This window comes from Petromyzon marinus, chromosome 6, assembly GCF_048934315.1.
Source record: "Petromyzon marinus isolate PM22_M1 ecotype Great Lakes invasive population chromosome 6, UKy_Petmar_22M1.pri1.0, whole genome shotgun sequence".
NCBI classification, from domain to species: domain Eukaryota; kingdom Metazoa; phylum Chordata; class Hyperoartia; order Petromyzontiformes; family Petromyzontidae; genus Petromyzon; species Petromyzon marinus.
In genome coordinates, this window is record NC_133672.1 from 18,272,841 (window position 1) to 18,278,380 (window position 5,540).

Consider the following 5,540-nt stretch of genomic DNA (forward strand, 5'->3'; position numbering starts at 1 on the left):
TAAAAACCTCGGAGCCACGGTTCCCTCTTCATTTACCTCACTCTTTTCTAAAACTTTACTCCCTTCAGGAAGCCACTGGCTGCCTGGGTCGATGTCCCCCTCTCCCTTCATAAACAGGGCACACTTAATCAAAATGATTCTCTCCAAAATACTATACCTTCTGATAATGGTGCCTACACAGATCCCGAGGGACTTTTTTAGGACACTCCATTCCCGAATCTCCTTCATATGGAACCATAAGCTCGCGCGCATAGGGTATCCCTCTCTTACATTATCCATGGATCGGAGTGGCCTGGTCCGCCCAGATTTTTGGAAATACCACAAGGCAGTGGATTTACATAATGTGAAGTGCTGGCTTGACTCAACAAAGCATAGGATTTCCAATAGCTGGGAGGAGAAATCGGTTAAACCGTGCTCCCTAGAGGTGTTCGCCCTTTATACAAATAAAAATAGACCGCAAGGAGTACAGTCACTATGGACGGTTTCATCGACACCTGGATGCTGTAAAGACGGTGGGGCAACCCGTCACTGAAGGTGGGGGGGGGAGGTTATGAGATGAAATAGTTCCAGGGAGTCCAGCCTGGAAAGGGTTGATGATCTTTCATCTGCGGATGGGAGGGTGCTGTCCTTGGATGTGGTGTGAACCACCTATAATATCCCTCACTTCCAATTTTTCTGATATCTCCAAATCAGAGATGCAATACAAATGAAATTCCCCTACAAGAATCTGAACGTGTTGGTCCATCCAATTATTGGCTGGTTGGAGACACCAAGGCTCATTACAGGCTGTCCAAAGCCTATCGACTCCAGGGAGAAGGGATTTCTGTCACTAGACCAGCGACCAAGAAACTGTGGGACAGGTTTGTGCCCTATGAGATAACGCCGCAGATTTGTATACAGATCTGGCGAGCCCCAGCGGTGGCGCGAACGTGCGCGCCCCTGCAAGCGATTAATTTAACGAGCGCTCGTGCTGCGGCTCTGCCCTCGACGCTCGTCCGCCCACGTAGCTGCTCCATACAGACACAAATCACACCGCACCGATACTCTGTGCTAACGTTTATTCACGGCGCAAAACCCTGCACTGCCCGGAGGAAATATTCCGTGAGCAGAGCCTATCGTATCACTACCCAATTCCCACAAACGCTTATGCGTCCCGTTATGTACCTCACAGCCATTCTCACGGCGTCGCACAGATGCGGGGGAGAGGCGGAGGGACGGCGATGGGAGAGAACCTTGCCTAACGCTTGTCTCGTGGCAGCACACGCTGGCGTCTCGCGGACGCTGCGAGCGGCTCGAAGAGGCAGGGAGTCGGTCTGGGTCACCGAACGGCTGGAGATCAGAAGACGCTTGAACCATTTCGGGCTCCTATTTTTATGCCCTGGGATTTCGAAAAATCCAGGGTTACATTACGTCATCCTGCGCAGCCAATCGTGTGCCTACCTTTTGATTTTTCAAACATTTCGCTGCCGTTACCTAGGGCATTACGTTACGCTATCTCAATCTCCCGACCCATTGTCTCCGCGTCCGCATTCCTTACCCCTGACTCAGCCGGTTTACCCTGAGCAGCCGTCCGGCCGAATACACACCCGCGGTGTGCACAGGCATTTCCCTCTCACCTCCTCATCTGTGCCGCTCGCGTAATATTTCACCCTGACCCCTCGCCGGTGCTGTGAGCGTCTCATTGAGGTTAGCCCGGTGAGTTTCTGTGCGCCCATACAATTTTAAGCCAATTTTGGGGGCTGCAATGTAATTTGTCCTGGGGGGGGGTCGGCCAATCTCCTGGCACCGGGAAACCGTGAGACTTCCCCTCTAGGGCCCCTTCGGATGAAAACCCGTGGTGCCAGGCGATCCCCCACCAGGACACTCTGTGTGTGTGTGCGCGTGGCGTGTGTGCATTCAGGGCGGGGGTAGGGGGGGAGTCGCAGCGCTTGCGTAGTGGCTCCGGGGTCGGGCACCACAACACATCCTGAACGGCATTTCAAGGGCAAGAGAGATGAATTTGTCTTAGAGGCAACACAAAAATTAAATATCATGACACTTAATTTGATGAAGACCACTTTGTCTGATCATAGCCAAACAAGGGATCTCATTGATTAATATTTAACCGAGATGAAAAGTCCAGTGCACAAAATATACAAGACCTCCACAAGGTGTGCAAACATGTACAGTACAAAAAACCCCAACCTATCTCACGTAAACTCGTATAATCTGAGGTCTTAAACTTATCTACCAATTTCCAAATAACGAGAAGGAAACATAAGATAAACGGATATATAACTCGATTTGACCGGCACGTGTAGACAACACACTACACGTGTAGACGACACCCCGCGTGTGTAAACGACACACCACGCGTGTAGACACGCCACGCGTGTAGACAACACACCACACGTGTAGACACACCACACGTGCAGACAACACACCACACGTGTAGACAACACACCACACGTGCAGACAACACACCACACGTGTAGACACACTACACGTGTAGGCAACCCACCACACGTGGAGGCAACACACCACACGTGTAGACAATACCACACGTGTGGGCAACCCACCACACGTGTAGACACACTACACGTGTAGACAACACACTACGCGTGTAGGCAACACACCACACGTGGAGGCAACACACCACACGTGGAGGCACGGTCCCGGGGGTTCACATAGCGAGCAGTGGACGGACTCATTTCCGCTTCCTCCACTGAAGAATCCACGTGCTTCGCCTCACAGTGAAACCCCGATTATCCGCTGCAGACACCCAAATTAAGCGTGCCAGATTGCAATGAATGTCGTGCAAGTGTGATTGGTCTTGTTTAAATTTAATAGTTTGAGCAAAACACACGTTCAGTGTCCAGCCACTGGGAAAACAAGCTGGAAAGCACCTGAATCAATGGATCTTTTTTTAGGTAGATCGTCTGTTGCAGTGTTCTTCATTGCAAGGCCCGCGGGCCACTGGTGGCCCCTGGTGGCCTTTAGTGCGACCCCTGAGGTGCGGAACCCGACGTGCGGTCCCCGACAATAGACAAAGAGTGACAACGCCCCCCCATCATCACCACCGTGCTGCTGCTGTCAAACCCCAATGGTGTCAAATGTGTGGCGGCCCTCTCACTGATGATGTCTTATCGGCGATAGTGGCCCCCCTCTGAAAATGAGTGAAGAACACTTGGCAATTGTCTGTTGGGGGGGGGGGTCTGTATTGCACATCTCTGGCGTAAGGCTGGGAACCATGAGTGTGTCACAGCAGTACGAGTCTGTGTGCGAGTCTGGCTGTGGTGGAGCACACGTGAAACCCAGCACCGTGGAGACAGCGAGCGTTGGTGGATCACACAAACGTGAAACTCCCCGTGGGAGGTGGTAGTAAAGTAACGTTTGAAATAATTTCCATCTGTATGGGAGAGTATTGCTCCCTCAAGTGCATAGTCACTCGTTAATTGGCTGAAACTATCTCTATATGCAGATCACTTCAGAGCTTGGACAATTCGTGCCTCTGAGTCGGTCTCTATTCGAGAGTGAGAGAATACTGGGCGCGTTACACATTTAAATAATGATTAACAAGACACTCTTAAGAACCCTCAAGCGCCTTCGATTTTATGAGCATTGAAAAACACCACCTGCTTCTCAGAATGCCAATGGTGCCTTCGTATTGTTCTTTTATAGCTCTGGAATTAATTCGGAACGTTTAGAATCTAAAGGAGCTGCCCAGTCTGGCGTCATGGTGATTTGTTTCATAAGCTGTGCCCTCCAAATCCATGCCACTATTTCCCCAATACAGGAACATACACACTACGTATTGTAGTTTTATAAATTCAGAAAAAAACAATGACACTAAATTCCAGTATGATAATTGTTTTTTTACCCTTTTATCTGGCAACAAAACTGACACCTTTTTTACAAGGAGGCATGTTTACATTGACCACAATACCTGCGGTCGGAACGTAAACAAAAAACAACAACTCTGATAATGTATGCAGTCCTTGAAATTGATTGGTCCACACCCGAGACAGCTTTCTTTAGAGCCTCGTCTCACGTTGGTGTTGGACCAGAAGACGCCAAAAGGCGCACAACTCAAAGACAATGCACCATCAGAGTATGAGAGCTAGGGGTAAACATTTGCACCATTGGAAACCTCATTTGCCAGTAACAAAATATGATCATTGTTTTTTTACCCTTTTATCTGGCAACAAAACTGACACCTTTTTTTTACAAGGAGTCATGTTTACATTGACCACAATACCTGCGGTCGGAACGCAAACAAAAAACAACAACTCTGATAATGTATGCACTGTCCTTGAAATTGATTGGTCCACACCCGAGACAGCTTTCTTTAGAGCCTCGTCTCACATGGTGTTGGACCAGAAGATGCCAAAAGGTGCACAACTCAAAGACAATGCACCATCAGAGTATGAGAGCTAGGGGTAAACATTTGCACCATTGGAAACCTCATTTGCCAGTAACAAAATATAATTGTTTTTTTACCCTTTTATCTGGCAACATCAAATTTTGTTACTGGCAAATGAGGTTTCCAATGGTGCAAATGCTTACCCCGAGCTCTCATACTCTGATGGTACATTGTCTTTGAGTTGTGCGCCTTTTGGCGTCTGAGGTTTCCAATGGTGCAAATGCTTATCCCGAGCTCTCATACTCTGATGGTGCATTGTCTTTGAGTTGTGCGCCTTTTGGCGTCTTCTGGTCCAACACCATGTGAGACGAGGCTCTAAAGAAAGCTGTCTTGGGTGTGGACCAATCAATTTCAAGGACAGTGCATACATTATCAGAGGTGTTGTTTTTTGTTTGCGTTCCGACCGCAGGTATTGTGGTCAATGTAAACATGACTCCTTATAAAAAAGGTGTCAGTTTTGTTGCCAGATAAAAGGGTAAAAAACTATTATCATATTTTGTTACTGGCAAATGAGGTTTCCAATGGTAAATTCCAGTATATTAAAGTTTACAAGGCATGCAAGATTCCCAACGTAGTCACGGCAATGTCCAAAAATGAAATATTTAAAATGTCAACTTTTGTAATCTGTAGACAATTATGGAGAGATTACACTATTTCTGGAGTGACATTTCTCCTTTAAATATAAAAATGAAAAAAAAGTATTTACACTTTTCTGCCAGTGTTCAAAATGCCCTTGAGATATCATGACGAGGAATACTGCAACCTTCAATCATGGGCGTTATATGCTGCCCTATAGTGTAGCGGTTAACGTTGTCAGCAATGCATTGTTAGATGATACAATGGATACCCTTGAAATGATAGCAACAGCGATGTAAAATATATATTTTTAATGAAATGAATTCAATTTGTAAGTGAATGAGAACATAACCACCATTTCTTTCGACTCTTCTTGCACCGCTTAAAAATTAAGAATTAATAATCCATTTAGAACAGGGGTGGGCAAATTTTTTGACTCGCGGGCCACAATGGGTTTTAAAATTTGACAGAGGGGCCGGGCCAGGAACAGATGGATGGAGTGTTTGTGTGAACTAATATATATGACATGTAAAAATCATTACTTGAAAGGATTTGGCCTTAA